Raw genomic sequence first — 14,758 nt, 5'->3', positions numbered from 1 at the left:
TTCCAAAGTGTGCATTAGCAGGAAGCTGGATTGGAAATGGAGGAGCCAATAATTGAACTAGGCATTCAAACATGGGACATAGGCTTAACAAGCAGTGTCTTAACCACTCTGCCAAAAGCCCACTCAAGAGATTTTTATCAAATAAAACATGAGGGTACTTCTAAAAATTCTAAAAATGTGTATTATGAAAAAATTATGCATAGAATCAAAATTTGTGCACCAAAATGAGGCTTTATTTTTTTAAAAAAAATTTATTTATTTGAAAGAGTTACACACAGAGAAAGGAGAAGCAGAGAGAGAGAGGAAGAGAGAGAGACAGAGGAAAAGGTCTTCCATCCACTGAAATGGCTGGAGCTGAGCCGATCTGAAGCCAGGAGCCAGAAGTTTCTTCCAGGTCTCCCACCTGCATGCAGGAGCCTAAGGACTTGGGCCATCTTCCACTGCTTTCCCAGGCCATAGCAGAGAGCTAGATCAGAAGCAGAGCAGCCAGGAGCTTTACTGGCTACGCCACAGCACCGGTCCCTAAAGTTTTCTTTTAATACCATTTCCATGAACTTTTTGAAGTACCCTCATATCAATGGAGAATGTCTTGTCTTTATTACAATTCTAAAGTAAGGATCCCTTCTCTTAGGTAAAAATTATAAATTACATAAAGATTTCAAAGAAAGGCTGCAAATATTTTTCTCATCTCTTAGGTGTTGGTAGATTCCCAAGTAATCGTCTTTTTAAAAATTCATTTGAAAGGCAGAGTTACAGAAAGAGCTCTAGGGAAAGAGAGAGAGAGAGAACTCTAGAGAGAGAGAGAGATCTTCCAGCCACTGGTTCACTCCCCAAATGGCCATGATGGCTAGAGCTGGGCCAGACCAAAGCCTGGAACCAGAAGCTGACTAGAGGAGACCATGTAGAGTAGAGATGAGCCATCCCAACTTAAGGCCTCTTAGATCAACCAGCCCGCCAATCACCAGATGCACGAGCAAGAGCAAACTATATCATCCAGCTACCAGCTAACAATTCTTGCCAAAATAGCTAACTGACACCGGCCAGTTAAAAGTAAATATGTTTGGAGCTGGTGCTGTTGCACAGTGGGTTAAAGCCCTGGCCTGACGCGCTGGCATCCCATATGGGTACCAGGTCTAGTCCCATTTGCTCCTCTTCTGATCCAACTCTCTGCTACGGCCTGGGAAAGCAGCAGAAGACGACCCAAGTCCTTGGGCCCCTGCACTCGCGTGGGAGACCCAGAAGAAGCTCCTGGTTCCTGACTTTGGATTGGCTCAGCTCCAGCTGTTGCAGCCATCTGGGGAGTGAAATAGCAGATGGAAGACCTCTCTCTCTCTCTCTCTCTTTCTACCTCTCTTTGTAACTCTCTCAAATAAATTAAAAAATCTTAAAAAAAAAAAGTAAATATGTTTATGGCCCAGTACACATGGGAAGGGGAAGAGAACAACTGGTTTTCCTCCTGTGAAGTTTCCGCTATATGTAAGAAATGATTTCAAACAGAAAAATCTCAGGTACCCAGATGAGAAAATTATGTAAGCACTGAAAAAATAGTTGTGTCTTCCTAGATTCTCACAAATGTGCTGTCTGTCATCATAGATGGCACACACACACACACACACACACACAAAACAAAAGAATTTCCATTTAGTCACTAAAGTATTTTTATCATGACATATTTAAACCAAAGTCATATAATCAACAGCTCCATTTCTAACATTGAACAACTCAGGTTTCCAGGAATTGCTTTTTCTACCAATCCATTTTTTTTTTTTACCTATTTGACAGGGCTCAGTAACAACTGAAAAAAACTCTCTTCACGCCATTAGATATACGAATCTAATTAAACCTGCTTCTAGAAGCACTCTGAATGACCAGCTTCTTCGAGCATCATAGCAGTTCTTTTTAGCCATGTTAATTGTGGGCAGTAAAAACTGTTTAAGACCTACATATTTGGCCCAAAACATTGCCTGTATTGGATCACAAGGTGGGATACTGAAGGGGAAATGACATTGTGAAGCCATTCTTACTCAGGCCTCACTAGATGCTTTCCCATAACACACACACACACACACACACACTATTTAAGAAAAGATAGAAAACACCTTCCAGTAGCCTCCCATTATCCTTGGAATAAAACACAAGCTCCTTAATGAAGTCCCACAAGACCCTGTCAATCTTCTGCCTACATCATCTCTCTTTCCCCAGGACCTAGCCAAACCTCTGTGGATCCTTTCCTTATCATATCTCTCTCCCACCTCAGTGCCCTCACAACACCTGCTGTTCCCTTTTACCTTGCTTACTGCTACTCATTCCTAAGGCTCCAAGGGCACCTTGATAGGTCTCCCTCACAGAGGCATTTTACCTCTTACTTGCTGTGCAACTTTGGGCAAGTCACTTGTGCTTCACTTTTCTGAATCTCACATTTCAGAGAGATATCCCATGTTAAATACTTAGCACAGGGGCCGGCACTGTGGCGTTGTGGGTAAAGCCACCACCTGCAGTGCCGGCATCCCACATGGCCACTGGTTCAAGTCCCAGCTGCTCCACTTCCAATTCAGCTCTCTGCTATCGCCTGGGAAAGCAGTACAAGATGGCCCAAGTCCTCGGGCCCCTGCACCCACGTGGGAGACCCGGAGGAAGCTCCTGGCATCTGATCGGCTCAGCTCCAGCTGTTGTGGCCAATTGGAGAGTGAACCAGTGAACTGAAGACCTCTCTCTTTCTTTCTGCCTCTCCTTCTCTGTGTAACTCTGACTTTCAAACAAATACATAAATGTTTTTAAAAAACACTTAGCACAGTGCTCCACACACAGGAAATGGTCAACAAATCATTGCTGCTGATATCATTATTATCCCATGCAGTAATCTCCACTACAGCCCTTAGTACAACTAGAAATTAGATATCTATTTGTTGAAAAAATGACAACATCCCTTTGGATCCCACATTAATATCTAATACTTTTCATGCTATTTTCCCACATACTGCATTTTTGCAGGAAAGATGAAATGAATATTTACAGATCAACTATTACCTCAATTAATTCTCACTACCACCTTCAGGGATATGGCTTGGCATATGAAGAACTTGGGGCACAGTGAATTTAACCAAGTCCTAGTACTATTTCTCCACATCAGCCCCGTTACTTTCTTCAGTTGGCTGCCTTTTGGGTTCTTACCTTCTTTTTCCCAAGCCTAGCTATAGGACCAGGTAAGTTTTCCCCAGGACCCTTCTTTCTTTCTCTCTGCCAAGACAAGCACGGAGGCAGTTCTGATGGCAAGAGACTTGCTGCCCTTGTCCAAGACAAGACCTACAAGGGAGGAGGCAAAAATAATTATTATAGGAAGTCACAAAGATATGCCAGGATTTGAATCCAAGTTGGCCTGGCCCCACAGCCTGTGCTGGGTATATGAAATCAAGGTCTCCCCTAACTCATGAACCATGTCATCTAAGAGCAGCAGGCCTCAGGGAAAAAAACTGCATATACACATTAACATCCACCCCAAATGACTCCCAGGTGTCTATTCTTCAGAACCTGCTGTGGGGTAGTGGGTAAAGCTGCCGCCTACAGTGCCAGCATCGCATAAGGGTGCTGGTTTGAGTCCTGGCTGCTTCACTTCCAATCCTGCTCTCTGCAATGGCCTTGGAAAGCAAGATGGAAGATGGCCCAAGTCCTTGGGCCCCTGCATGGGAGACCCAGAAAAAGCTCCTGGCTTCAGATTGGCACAGCTCTGGTCATTGCAGCCATTTGGGGCATGAACCAGTGGATGGAAGACCTCTCTCTCTCTCCCTCCCTCCCTCCCTCCCTCCCTCCCTCTCTCTCTCCCCCCCTCCCTCCCTCCCTCTGCCTCTCTGCCTCTCTGTAACTCTGCCTTTCAAATAAATAAATAAATCTTAAAAAAAAAACCTTAACCAGGCTGATGTTCCTATGACACCCTATGAATCCCTTCAGCAAAGAACTCTTCCCCTGCCTGTGAGAAGATTCCTAACCTCCTTTCCACTAAATGCTGAGCTCTTAAAGGAATGAATGTCTTTTACCTCTTATACTCCTAGCAAACAGAAGATACTACTTGTCTGCTGAATGAAATGAAATGAAAATCATGAATATTACGTCATGACTATAATGTTGGAAAGTGAATTTTCCTAACAGTATTAAAGTTTGACATACTCAGGAACAAACTTGTCAAGAATGGTGAGAAAAGGGGATTCTCTGAACCATAATGAACAATGATTTCTGTATCTTGCCCCTCCGATTTCACAATTATAGGCAGACTTCACTCTACCTCTGGGGCCTTGCTTATCACCAATTTTTTGTTATACCCAATAGCTGCATCTGAGCCATTGTTCACAACAGGATGTCCTTGACAAGTACCAGTCTCTCAATGGTTACTCTCAAATGGTTTAGAAAAAGAAACAAAAAAGTACATGATAAAACAAATGAGAGCAAACTGTTAAAAACTGGTGACCTTGGATAAAATGAAAAGAGTGAGTTCTCTGTATTCTTCTTGCAACTTTTTTTGTCATCACAATATTATATCAAAGAAAGTTTCCAAAAATCTACAAAACAGTAAGTTTCCCAGGAAATTCTAACACACACAGTCCAGTGTGTACTGGTCATCCTGATAACATTCTCTTGTCATCTATTCCAAAAGATACATTCCAGGCTTCAAGTATCTTTGCCTATCAGCTAATATCAAAGGACAAGTAGCTCTTTGGGTAGCAGGGCACAGTCATGGTTTATGGGTTGGGACAGAGACTGAATTATGTGCTGCTTAAAGAATATTCATGAACTCATAGGATCTCTTATTTGCCAAGCCTTGTGCTATTTCTCCACATCAGCCCCGTTACTTTCTTCAGTTGGCTGCCTTTTGGGTTCTTACCTTCTTTTTCCCAAGCCTAGCTATAGGACCAGGTAAGTTTTCCCCAGGACCCTTCTTTCTTTCTCTCTGCCAAGAGAAGCACAGAGGCAGTTCTGATGGCAAGAGCCTTGCTGCCCTTGTCCATGAAAGACCTACAGGGAGGAGGCAAAAATAATTATAAGGGAGTCACAAAGATTCCAGAAAACAGAGGATGAGGATTCAAAGCACTAGTTTCTTGGCTTGTAACAACCACTTGCCAGCACCATTTTATTCATTCATCACTTCTATCCATTCATCCTAGATCCTTCTCACCTATTACGTCAGAATGCTTCAGCTTTCCCACTCACTGGAACAGGAACAAAAGAAACTGTGAGCTATTCAACCATCTTCATTTCAGGACAGTGCTAAATTGTTGTCACCCAACACCTACCTATGAAGATATTTCAAAAAATTTATGGAAAATGAATTTAAAGTTATGAATTTATTGAGGCAGGCATCGTGGCACAGTGGTTTAAGCCACGGCTTGCAACTCCTACATCCCATATTAGAGTGCCTTGTAGAGTTCCAGTTACTCCACTTCCAATCCAGCAGATGGTGGCTCCAGTGCTCAGGCTCCTGCCATCCAAGTGGGAGACCTGGGTGGAGTTCTAAGCTCTTGGCTTTGGCCTGGCCTAGCCCTGGAGAGTGAACCAGTGGATGGAAGATCTCTTTCTCTGCCTATCAAGTACATGAAAAAATAAATGAGCATTTAAAATTTTAAAGTATGAATTTATTGTGGTACAAATTTTTTTCATATGTGAAATATGTGCATTATGAAAAAACTATGCATGGATTTCCAAAAATTTGTCCAGCCCTCTGTATCCCTGATCAAGGCTTCTAAGAGCCCTCTGTAATGCTGTCTTCAAGAACATCTGATGTCTCCTGCCTCCCCACATTTCCCCCAGCAAAAAGAAGAGGTGGCTTTGTGTAGCTTAGCAGAAATGGGTTGTTATGTTTGGTGGAATGCAACAGAGGGGGGAAAAAGCATTATTTCTAAAAAGGATGTCAATATATTTTTAAAGATTTATTTATTTGAAAGACAGAGTGACAGAGAGAGGAGAAGACAGAAAAAAAAAGTGTGAATGACTGAGAAAGATCTTCTATCTGTTGGTTCATTCCTCAAATGACCACAATGGCCTGGCTAATGTCAAGAGCCTGGAACTCCATCTGAGTCTTCTATGTGGGTCATGATCTGCTGCCTTTCCAGGCCCATTAACAGAGCCCTGGATCAGCTTGGACTCCAACTGGCGCCCCAATGCCAGGGTTACAAGCAACAGCTTAACCCACTGTACCACACCGCCAGTCCCCTTTGTTCTTTGTATTTCACCAAACCATACTTCTCAGCTATGACAGCCCTACCCCACCGCCAGTCCTGCTCATGGAAATTTCCATGCAGGTTTGGTCACAGGTGCTCCTAAGGCTGCTCCCAAGTCACTCCTGGCTTTCAGCTAATCAATGGGAGGCCCTTCTCCACTTTCCCTACCTGGGACCAAGACTCACACCACACTGCCAAGACTAACCAATATGGCCCATTAAAGAGGGGGAGACAAAGTATAGATTCTAGAACAAGAATACTGCAGGCTGGCGCCGCTACTCAATAGGCTAATCCTCCACCTGCGGTGCCGGCACTCCGGGTTCTAGTCCTGGTCAGGGTGCCAGATTCTGTCCCGGTTGCCCCTCTTCCAGGCCAGCTCTCTGCTGTGGCCTGAGAGTGCATTGGAGGATGGCCCAAGTGCTTGGGCCCTGCACCCGCATGGGAGACCAGGAGAAGCACCTGGCTCCTGGCTTCAGATCAGCGTGGTGCACTGGCCGCAGCGCGCTGGCCACAGCGGCCATTGGGGGGTGAACCAACGGAAAAGGAAACCTTTCTCTCTGTCTCTCTCTCTCTCACTGTCCACTCTGCCTGTCAAAAAAAAAAAAAAAAAAAAAAAAGAATACTGCAGCCATGAATATGCCAGAGTCGGATTGGACAACAAATGCAAGGAACTGTTCCAAGGCAACATTACTAGAGTAAGAGCTCTTCTTAAGCAAACAGTGTAGAGAAGAGAAAAATTGAAGAAAAGGTGACAATGATGGTAGCTAAAATTGAGAGCTTAATTTTTATTTTTAAAATTTAATTTGAAAGGTAGAGTTACAGGGAGAGATACACAGAAAGAGCTCTTCCTTCCACTGGGTCACTCCCCAAATGGCCGCAACGGCTGGGGCTGGCCAGGCCAAAGCCAAGAGCTTCATCCGGGTCTCCCATGTGAGCACGGGGGCCCAGGGACTTGGGCCATCTGCTCCTGCTTTTCCAGGAGCATTATCAGAGAGCTAGATAAGAAGTGAAGCAGCCAGGCCTGGAACCTGCATCCATTTTGGATGCCAGTGTCCCAGGCTGTGTCTTAACCTGCTATGCCACAACGCCAGCCCCAAATTGAGAGCTTAAAATATGCTGGGCACTGAGAAGCACTTGCCAAAGATCTCAGGTAATCCTTGAAGAGAGGGTATTATCCTTCTACAGTTCAAGTATTTAAGCTCAGGGTTCACTTTAAATGAATGAGAAAATTATATGTTATGGAAGTAGAATATGCCTCAGCTAAACAAAAAGAGAGAGAGAAAGAGAGAGAGAGAGAGAGAGAGAGAGAGAGAGAGAAACATCTATTTTCACTTATCCGGAAAGTACATGATGCTATAAGAGCATGTGGACTACACTACTCAAAGGGTACCAAAGGATACAAAGACGGAGATCCACTGTCCCACTGTCTACAGATGTTATGAAAATATTAAACTAAATAAAACCACGATGCTTTGTTCAGGCCAGATTCCTCTCTCATGCCCACCCCCAGGCTGACAAGAAGTGGCTGCAGGGAAGGTATTTAAGAGAACTAATCTGGGAAAGTGGATTCTGGTTGCTGAAACTAAGCAAGGATGTCGTGCAACCAGTTTTTGCCTAAATTATTTTTCACTACTTTCTCAGTGTAGAAAGCAGCCGGCAGTTGTCCTTATCTACTGAACACAGGGAATGAGGTCGCCTTTCCCTCCAGGCCACTGGAATCACCGTCAGCACCGTTCCGATTTCTTACACAATCAGATGGTGGAGGGGTGGGGAGCTCATCCTTAAGATGCACAGATAAACACAAGGCACAGAGAGAGAAAAATAAGGGGGGGGGCACCTCGCGCACATCTCCGGCCACGGATTTCCTTGCAACTCGGAAAGTCAGAGGTGCGGCCAAACAAGTTTCTTGCCAAATCCCTAAGAACTACACATGTCCCAGGGCTGCACACGATGTAAACTTTTAAACATGCCTTCACATACCAACATCACTGCCACTCACTCGCGATCCCGCCCCCCTCTCCTCCTCGCAAATAATAAACGCAGGTTGCCCCTCGTGCAATTTAAACCTAGATTTTACTGAAGCGGTGGCTCTGCTCTGAAAAGCGGGAAAGATCGGAGGCTATTTAAAATAAATAAATAAATAACTAAAATCCCTGGCCCTCACCGCGGATGGGATAAAACGAACCCGAAGGCTGGAGAAAAGTTAACAACTCTGCCGTGCCCAGTGGTGGGAAAATTTCCCCGTAACTTGCCAAGCCCTCGCAATTTTCCCACCACCACCCCCCACGTCCCGCCCCACCAGGACCGCTCGGTCCGGTCCTCCACGGCCTCGGACCCGCAGCGTCCGAACAATGACCGGAGGAGAAGGGAAAGTTTGCTGGGCGCCCGCGCTCCCTCTCGGTGGGCACCAGGCTCCGCCGGGGGTGCTTCGCTGCTCTCCCCGTACCACCCCTCTAGCCGCTCGCCTCTTCCCGCCCCCAACACCGAATCAGCCCGGGCGCGCCCTCGCCCCCTAGAGCATCCGGCCCCAGGCGGCAGGCAGAGCAGGTCCTCCCGCCACGGGTCTGGCCCCGTGAGCCCCGAAAGCAGGCAGAGCACGGGTGGTGAGGGCGGGGAAGGGGGCGCCGAGAGGGGGCACCGGAGGGAACGGCCGCAACAGTTATGGCGCTCAATTCCTGCCCGGTGTAGCCTCGAGCCGCCGCCCCCGCCCCCCGCCCGAGCTCCCCAGCACTGCCCCGGCCAGCACCGGGGCCACCGGGCACTTTAACTCAGCCCACACACGCTCTTACCCGAAGGCGCCCGGCACGCTGGAGGCGAGCGCGATGGGGAAGCGGAGCAGCCGGGAGAGCGGCGAGGCCGGGACACTGCTCCCCACGCCGCTTCTACTCACCGAGGCCGCCACCCCGGCTGCTCACCCGGCGCGACGCCCCCTACCTCACTCGCGCCGCGTCTGGCCTGTGTGGCGCCTACCTTGGCGCAGCTGGGTCGCTGCTCCTTCCTGGCTCCACGCCGGGCCCGGCAATGTGCCGGGCGAGTCCGCTAGGGGTGGTTACCGCCCCCCTCGCCGCTCGCTTTCTTCTCTTCCCTCCCTCGCACCTGCCCCCTAATCTCCTCCTCACCCCCCGCCTCCTCGCCCGGCCGCCTGATCCGCCGGGGCCGCCCCCCGCGTCTAAGCTCCCGCCCTCGGCCCTAGTCCGCCCGGCCCGTCAGGCCTCCGCGCTGGGCAGGCGTTTGGGCGGCGGCAGCCACGGCGGCTGAGGCGGCCGTAGCGGCTGAGGCTGCTGAGGCCACTGAGGCGGCTGAGGCGGCGCGGAGCACTATTGTATTCCTGACACTGTGCGCTCCCACGCTCCGCCTCTTCCCTTTCCTTCCTCCTCCCCGCCACTCCTCCCCCACAACGCCGACTGCGCTCGTCCTACCCAAGTGGCTCCCCGCCGTCTGCCCGCGGCGCGCTGTTCTGGCGGGCTGGGAGCAGTCGCCAACGCTACCGGCCTCGAGGCTCCGCCCACTTAGAGCTCCCGCACCCGAGGCGCCGCGCGGCGCTCCAGGTGGGTTCTCCTCCCCTCCGCCGAGGAGCCCGGCGCCCCCGCCCCCAAGCGCTGGAGAGGACGCGGTGGCGATGTCTGGGCTGCGTCGAAATACAAACTCAGCTTTTCTTGGCCCCTTCCAACTTTAAAGTTCTGCGAGTGGAACTCATATATAAACCCGGCAGTCACTATTGATTTACGTCGTTACCTATAATAATAAAGCCAAGGTGGCTATCATTTGTTCAACTGTAAGCACAAATAGTTTATGATGTGTAGCTTTTTTTTTTTTTTTTTTTTGGTGTCAACTTAGGTAGGCTACAGCCCCCAGTTATTCAAACACTAATCAAGTGTTGCCTTGGAGGTATTTTGCTGATGTAATTAAAGGTTCTTTTAAATCGGTTGACTAAAAGTAAGGGAGATTATCCAGGATAATCTGGGTGAGCCTGTCGGAATCGGTTGGAAAGCCTTTAAATCGGGTCTGAGTTATCTGAGAATGTAAGAAAGAGAAGAAAGTTTGCTTTTGGATGACAGTTTTGGCCCGTATCCATTGGTTCCAGCCTCCTCTTTATCTTCCCTGCCTGCCTGCCTGCCTGCCTTACAGATGCTGGACTTGCTTAGCCAGCCCCGCAGTTGTGTGATAATAGCTTCCAATGAATGCATGAATGAATGAGGAATATATAATTTCCTACTGGTTCTGGTCCTTTCCTTGAATATGAACTGGTACAGATGTTTACGAGCAAAGTTTGAAAAACATTTATGTATTTGAAAGCAAGAGAGATAGGGAGAAGCAGATCTTCCAGCTGATGCTTCACTCCCCCAGATGGCCACGAGGAGCCAGGAACTTTGTTCTGGTCTCCCAGGGGGTGGCAAGGACTCAAGCATCTCTTTCTCAGAGGTGCATTAGCAGGGAGGTGGATGGGAAGTGGAGCAGGGGACTCTGGCAGGGGGGTGTTCATGAGGGATGGTGGGGTGTTCATGAGGAATGCCGCAGCACACGTGGTAGATTAATCCGCTGCACTACAACGCCAGCCTCTAGGAGGAAATCTTTTTTATTTATCACTCTAGGCTTAGAAATGTACCATGTGCAGGCATGGTAGATTCATATAGTTGTTTTCCTTTACATTTTAGGGTAAACATCATGTAGGCTGTTTTGTATTTTACCTATTTCTATATTAAAGATATAGATCTATCTCGTGACATGTGTATGTGTATGTTCTAAAATGTTCACGGTTTGGGGCGGGCTGGCGCATTGTGGCCCAGTGGGTTAAGCTGCTAATGCTCCTGGGAAGGCCCGAGTGTTTGGCCCGGTCTCCTGCCGTTTCTGCCACTTAGGGGCGTGAATCAGCGCGCAGAAGATCAATTTCGATGTTTCTCTCTCTGCCTTTCAAGTAAAATAAATAAATCTGTTTTGAAGAAAATACTCAGTCCTTCAGACTCACCTCACTAGATTATATTTAACTATTTTGAAATAATTATATTTATAGAAAGTTGTAAAAATTATTACAGAGCAGTCACATGCACCTCCATGCAATTGACATTGCGACAATATGAAGTCCTTATTCAACGTTTCGCCAATTTTACATTCACTCATTTCAGAGTATGTGTATATGTTTCTGTGCAATTTTATCACACGTGTAAGTTTGTGTAGCCACCACCTATTTCTCTACCACAAAGATTCCTCCTGCTACCCTTTATGATTACCTCCTTCCCCCACATTAATTTATTGCAATTGCTACCATGTTCTCCATCTCTATATAGTATTGTCATTTGAAGAAGATAACATAAATGGAATCATATCCTTTGAAGTCACCTTTTCTTTACCAAGCATAATTTTCTTGAGATGTACCCCAAGTTGTTAAATATATCAATAGCTCATTCTTATTGCTTAGGAATATTCTGTGGTATGGATGTGTCAATTTGTTTATTCCCCTATTGTAGAACATTTGCACTGTTTCTTTCACCTATCAAGAATAGAACTGCTGGGGTAGGTGTTTGGCACAGAGGTTAAAATGCTTCTGGGTGTGCTCGCATCCCATATTGAAGTGCCTGAATTCGAGTACTGGCTCTGCTTCCCAGTTCCTGCTAGTTCATATGCTGAGGGGCAGTAGGTGATGGCTCAAGTATCTGGGCCCCTGCCACCCAAATGGGAAATCTGGATAGAGTTTTTTTTTTTTTTTTTTTTTTTTTTTTTTTTTTTTGACAGGCAGAGTGGACAGTGAGAGAGAGAGACAGAGAGAAAGGTCTTCCTTTTGCCGTTGGTTCACCCTCCAATGGCCGCCGCGGCCAGCGCGCTGCGGCCGGCGCACCGCGCTGATCCGATGGCAGGAGCCAGGAGCCAGGTGCTTTTCCTGGTCTCCCATGGGGTGCAGGGCCCAAGCACCTGGGCCATCCTCCACTGCACTCCCTGGCCACAGCAGAGGGCTGGCCTGGAAGAGGGGCAACCGGGACAGAATCCGGCGCCCCGACCGGGACTAGAACCCGGTGTGCCGGCGCCGCTAGGCGGAGGATTAGCCTAGTGAGCCGCGGCGCCGGCCTGGATAGAGTTCTTAACTCCTGGCTTCAGCCTAGTCCAGCCTAGGCTGTTGTGGGCATTTGGGGAATGAACCAGCAGATGGAAAATCTCGCTGTCTCTGTCTTTCTACCTTTCAAATGTAACTTAGTAAGTAAGTAAATAAATAAATAAATAAATAAATTTGTTTGAAAGAATAAAACCACTATGAACATCCATGTAGAGGTTTTGGAGTAAGCAAAAGTTTTAATTTCTGTGACAAATGCCTAAAGGTGCAATTGCTGGGTTAGATGATAAAATATATGTTTTGTTTATAAGAAAGTACCAAATTTTTCCAGATGGGCTGTACCATTTTATATTCCTGCCAGCAATGTAAAAGAGACTCAGTTTCTTCACATCTTCGTCACCATTTCATATTGTCACTGTATTTTTCCTTTCAGCCATTCTAGTAGATAGGTGGTGATATCTTATTTTTTATTTTTTAAATTATAATTACGGCGTTTTTTAAAAAAAGATTTATTTATTTGAAAGTCAGAATTACACACAGAGAGAGAAGAAGCAGAGAGAGAGGTCTTGCATCTGATGGTTTACTCCCCAGTTGGCCACAACGGCCGGAGCTGTGCCTATCCGAAGCCAAGAGCCAGGAGCTAGGGTCTCCCACGAGGGTGCAGGGGTCCAAGGACTTGGGTCATCTTCTACTGCTTTCCCAGGCCATAGCAGAGAGCTGGATCAGAGAGGAACAGCCAGGACTAGAACCAAGGCCCATATGGGATGCCAGTGCTTCAGGCCAGGGCGTTAACCCGCTGCACCACAGTGCTGACCCCTTATGGTTGTTTTAAATTGAATTTCTTTAATAGCCAATGATGTTGAGCTTCTTTTTATGTGCTTATTTACCATCTTCATGCTCTCTTTGATGAAATGTCCATGCCTTTTGCAAATTCATTAGATTATTAAATGCTAAAAATTTTATTATTATTATTATTATTATTATTATTATTAAGAGGTAGAGAGAGACACACAGACACAGAGAGCTCCCATCTGTTGATCCACTCCCTACATGTCCAAAGTGGCCCCGGGGCAGAGCCAGGCTAAAGATGGGCGCTTGGAACTCAGTTAAGGCCTCTGTAAACTTAACCACTTGAGCCATCCCCTGCTGCCTCCCAGAGTCTGCATTATCGGGAAAAGCTAGGATTGGGAGCGGAGCCAGGACTCAAACCCAAGCACAGTATGGGAAGCAGGCATCTTTAGCAGTGTTCTAACCTTTAGTCCAAATGCCTGTTCCTTTACTGTTAAATTTTGAGAATTTGTTATTTATTCCAGATAAAATTCTTCTATCAGATATTTGAGCTGCAAATATTTGTTCCTGTCTGTAAACTGGTCTTTTCATCTCTTAACAGGAGATTTTTCAGGCCAAAAACTGGAATTTTGATGATGTTCAGTATATCTGTTTTTGCCTTTATGTACTGTGATGTGGTTTTAGTGCAGTGTCTAAGAAATGTTCCCTACCCCCAGGTCCTGAACATTTTTTCTTATGTTCCTTCTAAAAGTTTTGTATTTTACATTCAAAGTCCATGATTTATTTTAAATTAATTTTTGTAAAAAGATGTAAACATAAGCTCAAGGTTCATATTTTTGCCTAAGGTTGTCTGATGGTTCAGATAACATGTTTTTGCTTTTGCACCTTTGTTAAAAATTAGTTAGGCATATTTGTGTTGGGCTATTTGAGGGGGAGGGTTATTCCTGGGTTCTCTAGTTTGTTCGATTTATCAGTGCCTATTCCTCTGTAACTACCAGCCTTGATTACTATAGCTATATAATAAGCCTTAACATTGAGTAAAGTGACAGCTCCCTTTTTTATTCCCCCCCTTTTTTTTCAAAATTGTTTTTTCCACTCAAAAGTCATTTGCCTTTCTATAATAATTTTGGAAAAAACTTATTCACTATCTACAAAAATCATGTTGGCATTTTGAGAAGAATCACATAAAGCTATATAGATCAATTTGGATAGAATTGACAGTCTTTACTATATTGAGTCTTACAATTCATGAGCACGACACGTCTGTCTCTGCATTCATTTAGATCTTTGACTTCTTTAAACAGCATTTTAGACAGTTCAGTGTACAGATCCTGTCTAAATTTTAAGTGTATACCTAAGTAATTTTCTTGGAGGATTTTAAATGGTGTTATGTTTTTTAATTTCAGCTGCCCCATTCATTGTTCATTGTTAACATATAGAAGTCCACTTCATTTTTCTGTCTTGAACTTATTATATCCACTGATTTTGCTGAACTCACTTGTTAGTGGTAGGAGTTTTTGGTAGATTCTGTGTGAATGTCACTATAGACAATGGTGTAGTCTGTTAATAAGGACAGTTTTATTTCTTCCTTTCCAACCTGTATGCCTTTTATTTTCTTTTCCTGCCTTACTGCGATGACTATAGCATTCAGCACTATGTTAAATAAGAGTAGTAAGAGCGGAATCCTTCCCTTGTTCCTGATGTTAGGGGAAATACTGCA

The 14,758-nt window shown here is 45.9% G+C and overlaps 1 protein-coding gene across 7 annotated transcripts in view; it reads right to left on the bottom strand.

Moving 5' to 3' along the window:
* JADE3 (jade family PHD finger 3) overlaps positions 1–9,716 on the bottom strand; it is a 159,355-nt gene extending 149,639 nt beyond the window's left edge. For 2 of the 7 annotated variants that reach the window (XM_051827045.2, XM_008272526.4), the window contains exons 1-3: positions 9,177–9,568; positions 4,874–5,004; positions 3,172–3,303 (exon numbers count right to left, since the gene is read on the bottom strand). The gene's annotated coding sequence lies outside the window, so the exon portion shown is untranslated. Of the gene's footprint in view, positions 1–3,171; positions 3,304–4,873; positions 5,005–8,995; positions 9,605–9,625 lie in introns of those variants that run through there. The other 5 variants (XM_051827043.2, XM_051827044.2, XM_051827046.2 and 2 more) reach the window with 5 other exon arrangements.
* Positions 9,717–14,758: the final 5,042 nt, after the last annotated feature.

The sequence above is a fragment of the Oryctolagus cuniculus genome, chromosome X (genome assembly GCF_964237555.1).
Source record: "Oryctolagus cuniculus chromosome X, mOryCun1.1, whole genome shotgun sequence".
NCBI classification, from domain to species: domain Eukaryota; kingdom Metazoa; phylum Chordata; class Mammalia; order Lagomorpha; family Leporidae; genus Oryctolagus; species Oryctolagus cuniculus.
This window is presented reverse-complemented; position numbering and strand designations above follow the sequence as displayed.